Genomic DNA, 17,061 nt, shown 5'->3' on the forward strand with positions numbered 1-17,061 from the left:
TCTCTTTCTCTTCATTGTTCTCGAAGAACAAGGTCTCTCTCAGAAACATGGCTCTGTAGTTTTATCTTCAGCTCCTTCCAGCGTTTGATCCCGCATGTCTCTTGTGTTTCACAGCTGTAATGCCTTCAGGACAATCCGAGGCGTGGTCATAAGACAACACCTACAGGCTCAGCTCGCCTGACTCAGCTCATGAGCTCAGACACAATGCTTTCTTAGGGATGGACTCTCTGCAGGTCAGGCGGCTGGAATGACAGACTGTATGCAGGTCTCAACCAGTGCAAAGAAGTACGGCACACATTTCAATTTGTCAAGGTTTTGACTAAATCCAACAAAGACTTCACACATATTTGATTCCTTTTCACGGTTTAAAGAATAATCACAATGTTTCTATTAATACAAAGGCAAGTACAAACCAAACCCTGCTCGCACAATTGTGTCATTTGATTTTGCAGAGCAGGTTTGTAATTCTTGAACTTCGATCACTCTGTGAGTGTCGTAGGAGTGAACACGCCACTTAGTATCAAACAGGTTAACCAGCAAAGTTTGACTGGATAAAATGATTTAAAGAAGTATATGATCAGGAAAATATTTATTTATTGATCACGACACACTTTGATCATTCTGATTATTTGAGATAATAATTTACCTGGGCTGAAGAAACCCTGTGTTTCCTCTGTTGTTGTTCAAATTAAATTAAAGATGATTAAGACCAAAAAACACAGAAAAAAAAAAAAAGACATAACTTCCATCCATGTCTCTTCATGTCTATCGACGCACAGAACGCTGTAAGGGCGCTGCAGGTCAAGCTGCTACTCTGTCAGGCTAATTCAACGACCTCGTGAGCCCGACGAATGACTGACTCCACCGTCCATGTTGAAAAAAAGAAATATCCCAAAGCGTTGTTGAATTGATTGTTTCACTCATCCCTATAATATATCGTTACGCTGACTCAGAATTCCCCTCGTTGGACAAACTAAGAACAAAGAGGTCGACAGAGTCGGCGAGTCTTTCACGGTTTCTGAGAAAGAGCAGCGACGTAGTTTCCCAGAGACGTTCCAGCGACGTGTCCAACATTTTGGAAACATCGAAGCATCAGTATCAGAGTGGGCTACAGGTTAAATAGTTATTTTAAAATGTGGTCTTGGTGTCAGCTCTGATGAGGGAATACAAGTCGTTCAATTGCTTCCACGACTCTTCAATTTGCCATCTTAAAAAACCAGTTGAACAAGACAACAAATGTGTCAAAGATGTCAGCTGCTGCTCAGGAGGTGATCGATTTATCAATCACATCAAATGTTCCCTTGGCAGGAGTCATTGAGGGCGCCACGTTCAGCGTTAGGAGGGGGGTGTTCAGATTTATGGAGACACGTGTGACATGATTTAAGTCTCACTTTGATGCCAGATTGAGTGAAGACTATCATGAATCAGAAGGTGCACGGGACTCGAAGCTAAAAGCGCTTCTTCTGTTTTGTGATGTAGCGCCTCGTGTGAAGCTTTAGACACAGCAGATATCTTTGTCATGTGGGAGGAAGATGGAGTTCTTTGGAGCAGTAATAAGGTTTTTGAAGTCTCCTCCAGGGGCCCATGGACGGCTGACACTGAAGGTAATGAACTCGTAGACACACCCACACTCCTTTATCAGAGAACAAATCCTGCTCAGACGTGGTGCGAGGCTGACACAAGGAAGCACGCTAAACTAAAGCCTTTCATCAACGCACACAGCTGCAAATTAAATGTTTACTTGGTTTGTTTGATGTACGAGAGCCGAGGGTGAGCTGGGCTCCTCGAAATAATGAGGGCTGAGGCAATAAAACGAAAGGTACACGATAACATGGTTTCATTGTAATAAAAACCGCAGCGTTCATTGGTTGAGCCTCGGCTAACCTTTCATGTACGATAATAAAGCATAACCTGACAAAGCTTAACTTGATTTGTGTGCTGCTGGATGAATCCACACTGCTGAGAGTCGAGGAGCCGCTCTCTCACTTGGAGCGCATCTGGGATTTGTCGGGGCAAACCAATCAGCCAAACCACAGCCAGCGGCCTGAGTGTCCTACAAGGGGAGATTACACAGCGCTGATGCACTGGCCTCCGAATGTGTTAGAGCTTCTAATAGTGTCACAGTCTGCAGGCAGAGAGAGGAGAGTGACAGGTGAATATTTGCTCAGTGTGGCACTGGGAGTGAGGGGGCTGTTTTATTACATCATAATGGGGCTGAAGTGTGTTTCAGGGCTGTTAGTTCTTTACTGCTAAAAGCTTTTAGCTGTATTTGCCAACAGTTCAGAAAGGTGCACAAGCTCTCTTCTGTCTCTACTCTTATTTATAATCAAGCTGAGCTCAGTTAACGTTTCATTACTTCAGCAGGTGTGCATGTTGTGACGATGCTTAAACCTTCATGTAAAAATAAAACGGTCGTCAGACTGTTTCTGATACTTGACGATACCTTGTTTTAAAAAACAATACTATCTCTGTTATTTTTAATAATCGACATTTATGAAAAGTGTGACGCTTAAAAGCCACAGTTTGCTCTCAATCGAACAATAACAAAAGATGAGGTCGAGGCTGGAGGGGAATCATGGGAGTGATTCTCTTACCCTTGATGAAAACAAACTCAGGGTTAACCGTAGTCAAGACGAACAGACCAGAAAATGTGTTTACTGACCATTTATGTTTAATGAAGACATTTTTTTTTTTTTACAGCAGCATATGGTATGGCAGCTTCCTTATGCAGCTGTCTTTGAGGTACTGTCACATCCTGTGTATCCACGACAACAAGACACGTCCCATCACAACACGACTCTTAATCATGGAAATCCTTTCTTTAAGACTGACAACATGTGGATTTTATTATTCTGGTAAGAACTCTGTTTTTTTGGGTGCTCATATTTAGTATTTGGTGTTCCTGCAACCTGCTTCCTCTATTGATTGCATTTGGCTAAATCAAACTGGAGCAACCTCTCCTTGTGTCTGTGCCTTTGCTACCAAAAGCCCCTGAAGATAGACTGAAACATGTAAAATGTCAGAGGGAAACCACACACAGGAGAGTGTGAGAAAGGATGTATGAGGTAAACCTGCTCGGCACATTCTGTCCTACGCATTAGTTAACCCACAGTATGCTTCCTCATACATGTGCAAACACACATTAAACTGCAGGTGACACACAAGGACACACAACGACACTGTTAATGTGTCCACAGTTAGAACTCCAAGAATCATCTAACAACTGAATATATTGTTGGGCAGACTTATTTATGATGCAGGAATATATTATCTTAAAATGGCTGCTATCCAAAGAGTCTCTCCTCTTGCATTATGCAGCCTTGCACTCGGCATAATTAATCAGCCTGATTAACATAACTGTAACTCTCAAGGTACGTGTTCCTTCAAACCCCAATTTTGGCCGGAGTGCTCCAGGGAGGATTTCCAGCAGAAATAGAAGAAATAGAAATTGCAGATGAAACAGATTTCTCTGCCGACGAGAAGTTCATCAAGCTGGAGCTTTATATTGTTAGTGTCCGTTTTTTAGTGTGTCATTGAAGCCCTGAGTGACATAATTAGATACACCATGAAGAGTGGACGTCACATGAGTCACTTCTGCATCGATGTAGGAACTTTCCACTCCACAGATTTAGACAGGACTGGAGCTACCATCAGTAATGGGGCTTTCACACTTGCAGAAAACTCCTGATAAAACTGCTGATATTTCCTGGAGGAGCTGCACTGTATGTGTGAATGCAAACTGACACATGAATTCACTCTGATCTCACACAGCCGTTCTCCTGGGACACCATGTGTATTTTTTCTTCTGCAGCAAGTCTGAGTGGGCCGATATGAGAACGCAACAGGATACTCTCCAGGGAGCCAATCAGAGCATTGACTGTCTACGATCTCGGTGAATGCATTTAAACAGCCGTATTACGTCATCTGTTTGTAAGAATGTTATTCTCCGCTCTTTTGTTGACAACTTGTGGCATGAACATAAAGGCTTAACTCATTCGCTGTCCAACACAAAACTAGTGTGCATCTATTTTAAATGGCTTTAATAATTTTTCAAGCAGCAAAAATGCAGCTTCTCAAAATATATAACTGTCACATTAATATACATATAAGCTGGTGTATCAACATTGCTGTGGATTGTGATGATAAAACACCAAAAACTTCTGATGTTTTAGCAGGAAATATTTTTGCTAAATGGCACAAAACAAATCCATATAGGTTAATATATAAGTAGTTACGGCACATAGAAGGATATTTCACAGAATAAATATATGCATTTTATTTGTTCTGCCTCAGAACTGTCGGACAACATATCATCGTTTCCTTTTGGATATTTCCATTTCACGACTGTGCAAACAACGCAAACAAAATTAGCTCCTGTGTTGTTTACCTTTCAGGTATTTATTCAATGCTGGGGCTCCCATGCTGTTCTTCATTCAAATTTAGAGCGATGTGTGTCCAACACAGCTATGGCTCAAAAAGGGCAGAATGGAAACTACATTTGGTTGGCAAATTAGCTGGACGATCCTGTGACCTTGGATTGCGCGCCTCCCCTCAACAAAAGTTTGGCACGGAAAGTCTGCGATTGATATGCAAATGAGGAGACGATGGAAAACATGGAAATACAGTCAGCAAGTGGTAGAACACAAGTACAAAGAATTCGTCACCTGTGGTCAATTACCAGTCAGATGAATTCTTCTAACTCTGGTAATAGTGTAATCGTTATAACAGTGCAGCCACAGTACAGCCCTCTGGCTCCTTTCAAAGATGGTCTCCTGAAGGGGACGATGCCCCCTGAGACTGCTTCAAAGTGTACGACAGAGCCCACATGGCGAGGACATAAAGGGGCTGACACACTGTCTGCACAGACGTAGTCGCCCCTAGATCTGCTGCCCTCCCATCAACCAGCCATGGGGGACACGTGAAGTGAAAACCTTCCTCAAGAAGAAGAAGAAGAAGAAGGCTGCCTTCAGGAGCAGAGACAAGGCAGCACGGCGTGAGCTGAGACGGGAGACCGAGCTTGAAGGAGGCGGCTACAGGAGGTCTGATGGTGTGAAAATCACCACAGGCCACCAAGCTAAGACATGGCACTTTATCCAACAGGTTTGACCTGCCCCCTCCCCCCACACCATCCCTTCCTCCCCCCTCACCACTGCAGACCAGCTCTCCTCCCATCCCCTACATATCTCTCCCCCAGTTCAGCAGCGAGGCAGCTTGTCTATAACCTTAGATCACAAAGAGGGAGGGATGAGGGGCTTCAGGATTTATGAATAGATGGAACGGATCCGATTTCATATCAGTATTAGGTTTTGGTGTGTTTTTTTTTTGTTTGTTTTTTTAAAAGGAATTTCATGGCTGCTTCTCCTCCTTCTGAAAGATAACAGGAAAAAGCAAAATCCAGTAAAATCTTGCTAACAATCAAGAAGAACAACAAAAATCTCATTCAAAAAGCAGGAAAGGAGAAAGCTACATGAAAGCTCACATGGATAACCTCGACAGGCCGATATCAGCTATCTGATTACAGGCTGAATGTGCCGGACGCATCAGCTGTCTGACACAATTAGGAAAAGTTCTTAGTGCCGGGCCATCTCCTGTTTCTGCTCGGGGCTCCCAACTGGTGAAAGTGGTAACAGAGCACCAGGACGGAGGAGGCTGCAGACATGCAGCCCTGCAGCAGGACCTTCTGTATAAGGATGTTACAGAAGAGGGTACAGTTTAGACAAAGCTGTGATATATTCAGGAAACACGCTGCGCAATTAATCGCAATTCAGAAGACTTCAGAGATGTGAGCCTTCTCAACAAACTTCACTCATTAACTCATGAAGGGAAACAAGTGAGGCTTTCTCAATCAGTAGATACATTTGTCTAACGTTTTCACACCATGTTGATGCAGTCAGATTAGACGAAAGCAAGATTCCTTGTTTAGTTCTTCCCATACACACACATATATATATATATATATATATATAAATAAATAAATAAATAAATATAGTCTCTTTAACCTGAAAAAAGAACCTCATAGAGACCAAGAATCTCCTTTACGAGAGCGAGTCACAAAGCCGAGCAGTCATTTGTCAAAGCTTCCAACAACCTGACGCTTCTTCCTCCAACACCTTCGGTCTACTTTCACACAGATTCAAAGAGACCAGCTCTCCACAAACACAAACCGTCCTGCAGGAGAGTCCACGTGGCAGGAGCACCTGAGACTCCTTCTCAGACACAGACAACAAGAAAGCGCTCTGCAGCACTGCAGCTCCAGTCACATGCAGGAGGAGCATAACGTTAAGTATGGCTTAATAAATAAAGAACATGCCGATGACTTTGTCTATGTAGAAACAATGCAGGCCGCACTCATCTGTAGTTTATTCTACTTCAGATACAGCAGTCCCACGAGTGTGTTGGGGATGTGTAGAAAGGTGCTTTTTGAATTGCTGTGGCAGTGATGTATTGTGGAGTATATCTAATAGGGCTGGGACTGTGTCCCGATCTGATTTTGTCACGAGTCATGACTTTAATCATATGATATAGTCATGACTAAATCTATATGCCTATAAGATGAAGATTTTCCTCTTAGGGGTCAAATAACCTGCTGAATGTTTCCAAAAACAATGCCCATCACATGTCAGTGTTTGATGATGAAGATCAGCACACAGGCCATCTGTTCCTACAAATTCACTTTCTCTGTGATAATCAGCTGACAAGCATCTGTTGCCGACGCAAAAAGTCCCGCTCATCTCGTTCAGGATTGGCCGGCTGGAGCAGTGACATCAGCACCTTGCTGTGGACAGCACAGTGTTAGCAGACACGACGACAAACAAACACTATACGCACGCTCTGAGAGAGTGCCGTGGTCACACACACACACACACACACACACACACACACACACACACACACACACACACACACACACACACACACACACACACACACACACACACACACACACACACACACACACACACACACACAGCTGATTCTGCTAAAAGATAAATGTGTGTGTGAGCTGAACACGGCTAAGCTAGCAGGCTAACATCCACCATTGATGACCTCACCAGCTCTCCAGCACAAACACATTCACTAACCTGAAACAAACATCGGCAGATTCCTGCGATCCTCTGCGGCCGATGTTTTTAAAAAATGTAATGTTCACTACGTGAGCTCAGAGGAGACATGACGACAACTCTCCACAGGGGGTCTTCTCTCAGTATGGAAGGAACAACAGATGGATCTGTTAATAATACACTCTTCATTTTAAAGCTGGTTCAGTCTGAGAGTCTGATAGAAAACAAGGCGTGCACTCTGTTCATATGACTTCAAGATGATCGATCCCAGAGGAACTGATAGTTGAATGTTGCTTAGTGCTGTGATCACGACGGATTCATGTTGGGTTTTTGTGAATAATTAAACAACGAGGAACAGATAACACCTGCTGTCTTTGTGTAAGTGTTATGAACGGGAGCTGTACAAATAAAGAATGATCTGATTGAAGGACAGAGCCTAACTAAGGCTGCAAAATTAATCAAAACCAACGTTATCTTGCCCGTGTCGATTATTTTCACGGCAGATTCACGCGACGACACGTCCGATCAACGACATGGAAGCAACGTCCGTTGCTTGGACACATTATGTCTTTAGAGAGGACGACGCTGAACAAAAAGAAGTTAAATGTAAACACTGCGGAAAAACTGTTTGTTGTTTATTTTGTACTATAAAACTCAAATGACTCGATTTAATTTTAAGTGACACTATGATTTCAGTTCAAAATATTCATCAGATCATTCCTACCTGCATTAAATTATCAAACAGTGCAAGATAGTGTGTGTGTGTGTATGTGTGTGTGTGTGTGTGTGTGTGTGTGTGTGTGTGTGTGTGTGTGTGTGTGTGAGAGAGAGAGAGAGAGAGAGAGAGAGAGAGAGAGAGAGAGAGAGAGAGATTCATAAAGGGACAATGCAATAAAATCAATGGTATAGGGAAGTGTAATCGAATAATAGGAGTGCATTAAAAAGAATCAGTGCAATAGCTTTAAAGATGTTATATGGGTATATGTGCGAAAGAAAGAGTGTGTGCAAAAAGAGCAAATGAAGAGATGTGTGTGTTCTGTGCTGTTAGAAGTTCATGTTGCATATATACAGACGTTTGTGTTCTTAATGTTTGTTCTTTTTGTCATTTTCTCTCATCTCCAAAACACCTAATTAATATCGTCTACTCTGTCATTAGAACAAATCCCCCTTAGCTTTAACAGTAGAGAACATGTCAGTGAACTATGAAGGCAAAAAACTAAAATAATCATAGAGGTCAAATGAGCCTTTTCACTACAGGAAATTAAAATGAAGCATCTGCTTATTTATTTATTTATTTATATTTTTTAACAGTTTCCTGCAAACCACACAGCGTCCTTCCGCGTGCATGATTCCAACACGTGTGACGTCACAGCGTCGTGAATAAATCCGGACTATTCCTCGAAATGTAAACAAACACCGGGATTAAACCGGGGACAGATGCAAGGACGTGATGGAGAAGCTGCTGGAAGAAAGCTGGAAGCAGAGCACTGCTTTATTACATAACACTGCAGAGTCACGGCTGTCAACTCCACACACACGCGCGCGCGCACACGCGCACACACACACGCACACACGCGCGCACACACATTAGCAATAAGATAGCTGCCTTTTCCTCATGAACAGTGGGTGTTAATGTTGTCGTGTTTGCTTGGTACTCACCCTTGTCTCGCTGCGGGTCTCCCGGTTGGTTGTGTTTCTCTCTCACGGAAGGGAAGAGTCAGTCTGTCCTCCTCCTCGGGGAACGTTTGTGTGTCTGCTAACTGCTAGCTGACGACGTTTTAATGTTTATATCTCGGCTCCTCCTCCTCCTCAGCCCCGCGGAGTCATGTTGGTCCGATAATAAAGTTTTCACCATTAAATGTGAACTTCACATGGCTGGTACACTCATTGCAGACTGTAACCCGCCGACATTCAGTCAACTTGTTAGCCAGTAGCCTGCTCTGCTCTGTCAGTGGTTTGAGTTAGCGTGCGTCAAGTCAACCGAGTTACAAATATTTCCGTTTCTACCTTTTCAAAGTAAAAGCTAAACTACAACATTATTTTGAGAAGGTAATAAAAGGATGAATTTCTCTTCACACAACACGGTGTAAGAAAAACACGTGAATTTTAATTTATTTTTATAGATTTATTTTGGAGGTAGGACCGTGGATAAAATTGGAAACCAGCGAGAGATAGTGAGTGAGTCATGAGATGCTGGGACAGGTCAGATTTGAATCTGCACCGATCGCTTGAAGCCTCCGGGGTGTGCGCACTAACATTTAGGCGACAACCACCCTGAATATAAATATATGTTGTCTTTATAATGTCCTTGTAATTTTCATGAAGTTGTTGTGGCAGTGGTTCTCATACGGAGTATACCCACTTATTGTTCAATCTTCAAAGGGTATACCAAGTTAGCCCAATTTATTTCCTAGGATTTCTTCCTCAAAAATTCTTACTTCAAACTGTAAGATACAGGCATTGATACAACTCACATATTCAAAAAGTACCTGAACACTGAAACACTGCTGTATGATCTTTCTCTAGGCTGGTCCGGCTCTCTGATTGTGCAAAAGGATGTGTTGCACCCTCATTTTCAAATGACAACAGTGACTCAGGCTGTGTTTATAATATCCATGATCAGAAGGTCATGATAGGTCATGAAGTCACACTTAGCTGCTCCTTCTGCTTCGTCAGCAGCATATGAAAGTGTTTGGATGGGATTAGTTACTTCTGATTGTCTGATTGATGTTTTGCATGGCATTGTCTACCAGCAATATGACGATTTCTGCGTCAAGTAAAGAAAACTTTCAGGCAAAGGAAAAACATTTTTTTTCACGTCTCAGGGCAAAATGAGGGCTGTATTGAAGACCATTCAACACTACCATGTTTATAATGATACAAAGCTTCATGCAAATGGGTGAAGTAGACCTTTAATAATACACTAACCCTAAATGTGTGTATGTAACAGCTCAATGTAACAGCAGCATGTGAGCAGCTGTGACTAGGAAAGAGCACCCAACAACACAAAACCCCATAAACGATATAATTAATCATCTTTATCACTATCACCACCATAAAAGCCTGAATTGAATTAAAGTGAAAAGATGTCAAAATGGTCAGTTCACACCATTTTAACGTAAGCACTTTAAAATGTTACTTCAGCACTACATACCACTGCAATGTTGTCTCATGCCGGCTCTCTTAATATATTTTAATTTGTTTAGTTTAATATGGATAAATACCTCGTTTCAAATGTCTACATCAAGAGCCAAGTCAACAGGAGTCAAATCCCTTGCGTGTGTGCACACAAAAAGTACCTGGCCAATAAAGCGGATTCTGATGATTTATTTTAGAAAGTCATCCTCCCGCTAGGTGGCGCCAGAAGCAAACAATGTCTCCAAACGTGCAGAGCTCTGTCGTTCTTCTCGGCTCTGTTGTTGTTGTTGTTGTTGTTGTTGTTGTTGTTGTTTCTTACCGCCTGTTTGCACGGCAAGGATCCAGCTCACAGTATATCAGATGTGCAGCTGAAACTTTATTATTATTACCAGTATTAGCACTTAAATAGTGTTATCGCTGGATAGTTCTTAATCTTGTTGGTCGAATGATTGAATATCACTCATTGATTGGACGCTACAGCGGATCAGACTTCAGTGAAACTTCTCAACATGAGCAGAGTTTAATACCGGAGAGAAGAAGGACATTAACACGACGCTAAACAGATTATAAACATCTGTCAGTTTGTAAAGAGTCGGCCTGTGAATCATCCATCAGACTGTTTGAATGTCTGATGATGATGAGGAAGACAGTTTGATGAAGAGGAAGTCTGTCAGTCACAAACACGTTTCACATTTACACTTATTTATCTTCAGAAAGCTTCATCGTTTAGATCCTAATGAATCATTTTCAGTTTTCCTGACAAACTGAAATCTTTTAGTCAGTAGTCCTTTCTGTTTGAAGCAGACTGCAGGTTGTTCTTCAGGTGTTTGCTATCAGGTAAAGAGACTAAACACTGTAACTGTAACTGTGTGTGTCTGATTAGAAATAATTCACTGTGTGTTTGTGAAGACATAAACAAACAGCTGTTAGGCTGACTGACAGCTGGACGTGATCAGCTGATGTCGCGTCATGTGACGCTGTCGAGGAAAGGACGTCTCATGCATAGATATATATGAACAGGCAGTTTTTGCTTGCAACTATCACTTTTGCTTGAATGCTGCTAAAGTGCCATTAAAGATTGATTATGGGTCTCTTGTGTTTTTCACTTTTAACCATGTGGTAAAAAACGTGACTGTCACACTTGCCTGCTTTCCCATGTGTCTCTCAGAGCTCACAGCACCTCCCCATTTGAGTGTGTTATTGCTGTGTGTGTTTGTGTGTTGGCTCGGTCCTCGTGGGGCACTGCATGTGTCACAGGTGGATGCTCAGGTGTAATGTGATGACCCTGTTGATAACCCCAGAGCTAAAAAGTCCATGCAAAGAAATGAATAATTGACACTTGTGGGACCAAAAATAGAAGAAAGAGATGGAGAGTGAGCAGTGAAGAGGTAGAGGTGGAGGGAGCGCTGAAGAGAGTGATGACATGAAAGTAGGAGAAAATCAATCACAGAGAAGAAGGATAGACAAGGCGAGATTGGAAAAGTTGAAGTCAAGTGAGATCCGAGGCTTTTAGAGAAAATGGCCGACATCAAATGTTCGACCTGTAAATGGAAACTTATTGGTGCTGAAAACTACATCATATTACAGCCTTTGGCTTTGTCAAACTGAACACAGGCTTCAAAAGACTGACCTCAGATTTTATTTTTGAAGGAACAACATGTAATATATCTAATCAGTTAATAATGAAAGGAACATATACATCACATTAAGGAAACATGTTATATTGAGGTGCTCATCTGACAACACAGCAGCAGTCAGTATGTCCTCCTCCTAAGTTTAGATTCTGGTCCTGAATGGTATGTATTTGTTTTGACCAGAGAAGGTAGGCACTTTAAAGGCCCTCCACACAGCTGTTTGAGATGCTTCTCAGTTGACCAGATATAAATGAGACCAGTTATCTTGGCAAACCAACAGGCGCTCCAGTGATGGAAGTGGGCAAGTGAACTGGTTCAATTGTAACCGATTCTGCACAACCACCACTCTCCTCCTACAGAACATTGGAATAATAGTAATAGTAAGTCTTCCTAGAATATTTTAAGTTGGGATTTGAATGTCAGTTTTTCATCAATCAAAATGCCCAGATATTTATATTCTGTGACTCTTGTAATAATTAGCCCATACCTGGCAACTATCTTGTATTCCTATTAATGACTTCAGTTCACTGCTAATCAGTGATTATAAGTAACGTTATCAATGCTATTAAAGCTATAGTCCACAGTATCCCCACTAAATATTTTCTACATTCTTGTGAGGGCCAACTATCAAATATGACCAAAAAATGATCAAATTTCAAGTCAAAGGTTGAAAAGCAGATGAAAAGGTTTCTTTCTGACCTATTCAAGAGGTAGCCTTCCATTGTGTTTCAGAGAAGAGTCAGACATCACATGTTCATATCGTCCATTTTCTAAAATATAGCAAAACGCTAATGTGGTCTCCACAGTTAATGCAAAAATATCAATAAGATATCCCATCTCTTCCGCCTAACATCATATATCAAATCTTTTTTATATATAGGGGGACTAATTAAACAAAAATCTTTATTGGCTAAAGTGCCAAAGTATTGTAGCCTAAGTGTCATGGTTTGGTTTGTCTCTGTGTTTCGTCTTGTTTTAGTTTTTCTTAGTGTTCTGTTTCCCTGGTGTGTTTTTAATGTTTCATAGTCTTGTGTTTTTGTTCGCCTTAAGTGTGTTTCTATGTTACCTGAAAGTTTATTTCCTGTTTTAAGTCTAGTGTTTCCTGTTTTATTTTGTATTATCTGGTTTAGGTTGTGTTTTCGGTGTCAGGTTTTACTTTGTAGTTGTCAGTGTTCTGGTCTTGTCTGCTCTGTTTCCCTCCTCTCTTGATTACCCTGATTGTCCTCACCTGTCTGATTAGTCTCAGCTGTGTCTGATTACCCCTGTCTATATAGTCTCTGTGTGTTCTTACCCTCGTGTTGGATCATTGTCTTTTGTATGTCATCGTAGCCTGTCATTTTATTCTCCCTGGATTTTCCTTGTGGTTTTTGGATTTTGGTTTTTCTTATGTTTTTTTTTTTGTCACTCGTGTTTCGAGACGTTTTGGATTTAGTTTTGTTTTGCCTTTTGTTAAATAAATTTAAGTTTCTGCAATTGGGTCCCGTTTGATTTGCTTATTTACAGTCTGTGGTTGCCTTTTGAATGCAATCGTCAGAATCACTTGCTGACTGGTGCAATAGTTCTGTGGGTATTAATCGGAGTTGTCGAATAAACTCTATGCACAATTGTCTCCATTTCTCTCCAGGCATTCCAGCCCCCTTCAAAAGTTTATTAAAATGCAGGTTCAGGGTATATGGTGACTCCTAATGGTCCACAGTATGAGTGCGAATTCTTGTCTGTCTCCACATGTCATGACAAATGTAGGGATTTGGGGCCCCGGCCACCTATGCTGGGACGAGTGCTAATTGTTTGTGTGCCAAGCAACTCGCCTCAATCCCTCTCTTCTGTCAAGTCACCCCATTCACCCCTTTGTCTGGTGAGTAACTTGAACCTGACACATCAGACCAGAGAAAGTGGAATTCAACATATCCCCCCCCAGGAGCAGATGGCCAGGGGGCTGGAGGGGGTGGAGGAGTGTTCCACTAAAACTTCCACACTCTGGACCGCCTAAGCTAAAGCTACACTGCATTACTATGTTGGCTGAGACAATTGGAGAAAGTGGCTGGAGCCTGGCATCACCTCAGTCCCCCTGTCCTCCACCAGTTAAGGTACGGGTGTTTCATGGCCAAAACGGGATATTTAGCTATGTGTCTGACATTTATAACAAATCAATCCGTTTGAAAATTGAGCGAGTTAGGGTTATTTAAATAGTTCTTTTAAATAGTACCATTAACATCATTGTACTGAGCGAGGCCAGCTGCCTGACCCAAGATGGCTGCCATGTCGCTGCGGTTTACTCTGAGAAAAATAATGATTTTGAGATTGTAATACATTGCTTCAACACTTGCTTTAAACTCAGGAGGAGTTGTATGTGTGGACACAAACAGCCACATTTTTTACTCACACTTTATCCAGAGTTTCTCCTGCCAGCCCCCTAGTTTTTTTTTTTTTTTCACCACAGAAAGTCTGAGTGAGATGATGTGAGAATGCAGAAGGATAGTATCAGAAGAATTCAGCCTGAGCAAGTAGGAGGAGGTGACATATATTCCCTGCACAACTATGCACATAATTAACTAATGTACTATGTTTTCAGTTTTTTGTCATGTCTGGCCTCAGGTTGCACCTCGTGTTTTCCCACCACAAAAAAAGTATGAATTCAAAAAAATCAAGCCTAAATGTTGGATGTTTCTGTTTAAGAATGGAGTGTGTGTTCCCTCAGATTATTACTTGCCTCATTTGCACCACCTGCTTGTTCGTTCGATTTGGCAGTTTTCTAATTTGCCTGATTTCTGCAAGAATTTGCATCAAACTTTGAGATTTTTGTTTTTGGTGTGAATGCAGCATAAAGGCATTTACATGGCATTTTTTCTGTAATTTATCAGCATCACCCTTGATGTGTAAGTCGACCAATTTCCTCCTTTTTCAACCAGTTAAAATGCAATTATAACACTGTTTGCATTATAGAGGAGCCAGCACTGAGACTGGGGGAATGTAGGGAACATATAGCGCCTGATTTGGGGGAAAATCCTTGAAAGGACATCAGGCTGAGGGACCATAGGGATGAACCATATGAAAACATTTTAGACTCTGGCCATAAAGGGCATTGTAGCAACAGTATTTTCCCTTAAGAAAAGAGGTGGGACACATTTTTGTTGAATTCATATTGAAGGGAATTACCTCAAAGATGCCCAAAAACACAAAAAAAATCTGAGTAAAACTGTGGGAAAATGTTCTTTCAAAGCTCCTACTTTAGAGCCAGTATATGAAGCTTATCAACAGAGGTCAGAGATGTATATTTCTACAGACTCAATGCATCATTTTAACCGTGATCTTTCATAAATATTAAATAGATAGCTAAATCAATGGCATTTTGTTGTCCCATGTATGTTACATTAGTAACCTCTGGTATAATTATATATAAATACATAACAGTGAAATATAGCCTCTGTATTTATTTTGGATATAAACGTCAGTATTACGTTACCGCTGGGTGGAGCAGAGAAGGAACAGCATTTGTTTCCGATAACTTTAATGAAATAAAACAATTCACAGAGATATTAAATAATGTACAATCCATTAGCTTTTTCTCCAGAGATTCAAAATTCACCCCTGCAGTGTGTGCGCGCATGATAACAGTAACTCATCAGACTTACAAAACATACTATGCATTGGCTTAATTTTTCAAGACTGAAGGTTGCCACTTGGCACCAAACATTGGGTTGTGGAGTAATTTTTCAATGGGTTATTTTAATTGAGTTATCTCCAATGTTGTTTTATTTGAATCTTTTTTTTTTTAATGTATAGTTTCTAACGTTCACTAAAGTCCTGACAGTATTTGCTGCATAATAGAATCGTCTTTGAAAGTTTTGGCTGGTCATTATTTTATTTTGAAGGGTAAGCACTCAAAATCCCGCTTCTGGTTAAATACTATCTGACTTGACGCAATCACACAGTTTTCCCTTTTCATGCTCGGTAATCACTTGATTAGTCAGGCCGGGCAGAGTATCTTAATCATTCGATCAGTTCGGTCTACATTAAACTTAAAGGCAGTCCAGAGCAGTTTGGGGTTTTTATTATCCACAGCACTGCTTGCATTGGATTAATAATGTAAATATAAAGTTGAATAAATTCATTATTCATGAAAACATCTTTTTTGTATGTATAAAGGAGAATGGCTTTGCACGATTATAATCATCACATAACCGCATACTTGAGGGAGTCATTGTTACAGACTGTTTCAAATAGGAGTTTGGATGAATGTGGCAAAAAAACTATCACAATATAAGTGACATTTTATTTTATTTATTTTTTAATCGGAGGGTTATATCTGAGTTGTGTCTGTCAGAGAGTTGGATATATGTTTGGGTAATGAGTGACATCTAGTGGCTGATCTGAAGAAGGTACACCCTCCCAAAATCAGAACGAGACTTTATTTCCAAATACATTTACACATGCAAGGAATTGGACTTGGTGTTTGGAGCAAAAACAATTAGATATTGATTATTAGATATATGTGTGGTTGGACTGAGGAATATCTAAAAAAAAAAAGACCATCGCACTCTAGTTTGTTTTACTGATACATTTCCTCTTCTTTTTGTTGAACTTTCTGTATTGATTTAATACTTTCCATCACATGCTTTTACTTCCAATCTTTTACCAACCAAAATAACGACACGACATATAACTTAGTTTGCATTATTCAAGAGTGAAATTACAAGACATTTACACATTCCTGAGATACAACACTAAAAGACAAAGATATTCATATGTGAATATATGACATAAATTCATATCCCATTCATTCGTCTCACGCAAACCCAATCCCTCGCATCCCACCCCCACCCTTTACAATATTCACACACACACACACACACACACTCAAACACCTGACATAAGTCCTTGTCCTGTGTGTGCCCCCCCCCCCCCCCCCCCCCCCCACCACCACCACCACCACCAGCCATTTCATAGATTGTTTCATAGATTTCATAATGCTTCATTTGTAAACTCCCATACTTCACTGAACATGTTATTATCTTCAGATGATGCTTGTTTATAGTCACAGAATCTCTAATCAGTTTTGTCCTCTTTCCAAGTATGAAGACGGGGACCTCTTTGTTTTTTGCTACAAATGTTTCTGTGTTGTACTTTTGCATCTGCTAAACTTATACCATTTAATAAAGATCTATTTGATTTGACTCTTTTGCCTCATGATAATATCAGCGTTTTTTCTGTACAGCCTATTTTATAAT

General features: G+C 40.9%; 1 protein-coding gene across 5 annotated transcripts in view; it reads right to left on the reverse strand.

The window, feature by feature from the left end:
• The window catches only part of osbpl8 (oxysterol binding protein-like 8), a 90,986-nt gene extending 81,931 nt beyond the window's left edge, over positions 1 to 9,055 (reverse strand). For all 5 annotated transcript variants that reach the window (XM_079334651.1, XM_079334647.1, XM_079334649.1 and 2 more), the window contains exon 1: positions 8,721 to 9,055. The gene's annotated coding sequence lies outside the window, so the exon portion shown is untranslated. The remainder of the gene's footprint in view (positions 1 to 8,720) is intronic.
• Between the last annotated feature and the right edge of the window lie 8,006 nt (positions 9,056 to 17,061).

Source organism: Symphodus melops, assembly GCF_947650265.1.
Source record: "Symphodus melops genome assembly, chromosome: 22".
Classification (NCBI taxonomy): domain Eukaryota; kingdom Metazoa; phylum Chordata; class Actinopteri; order Labriformes; family Labridae; genus Symphodus; species Symphodus melops.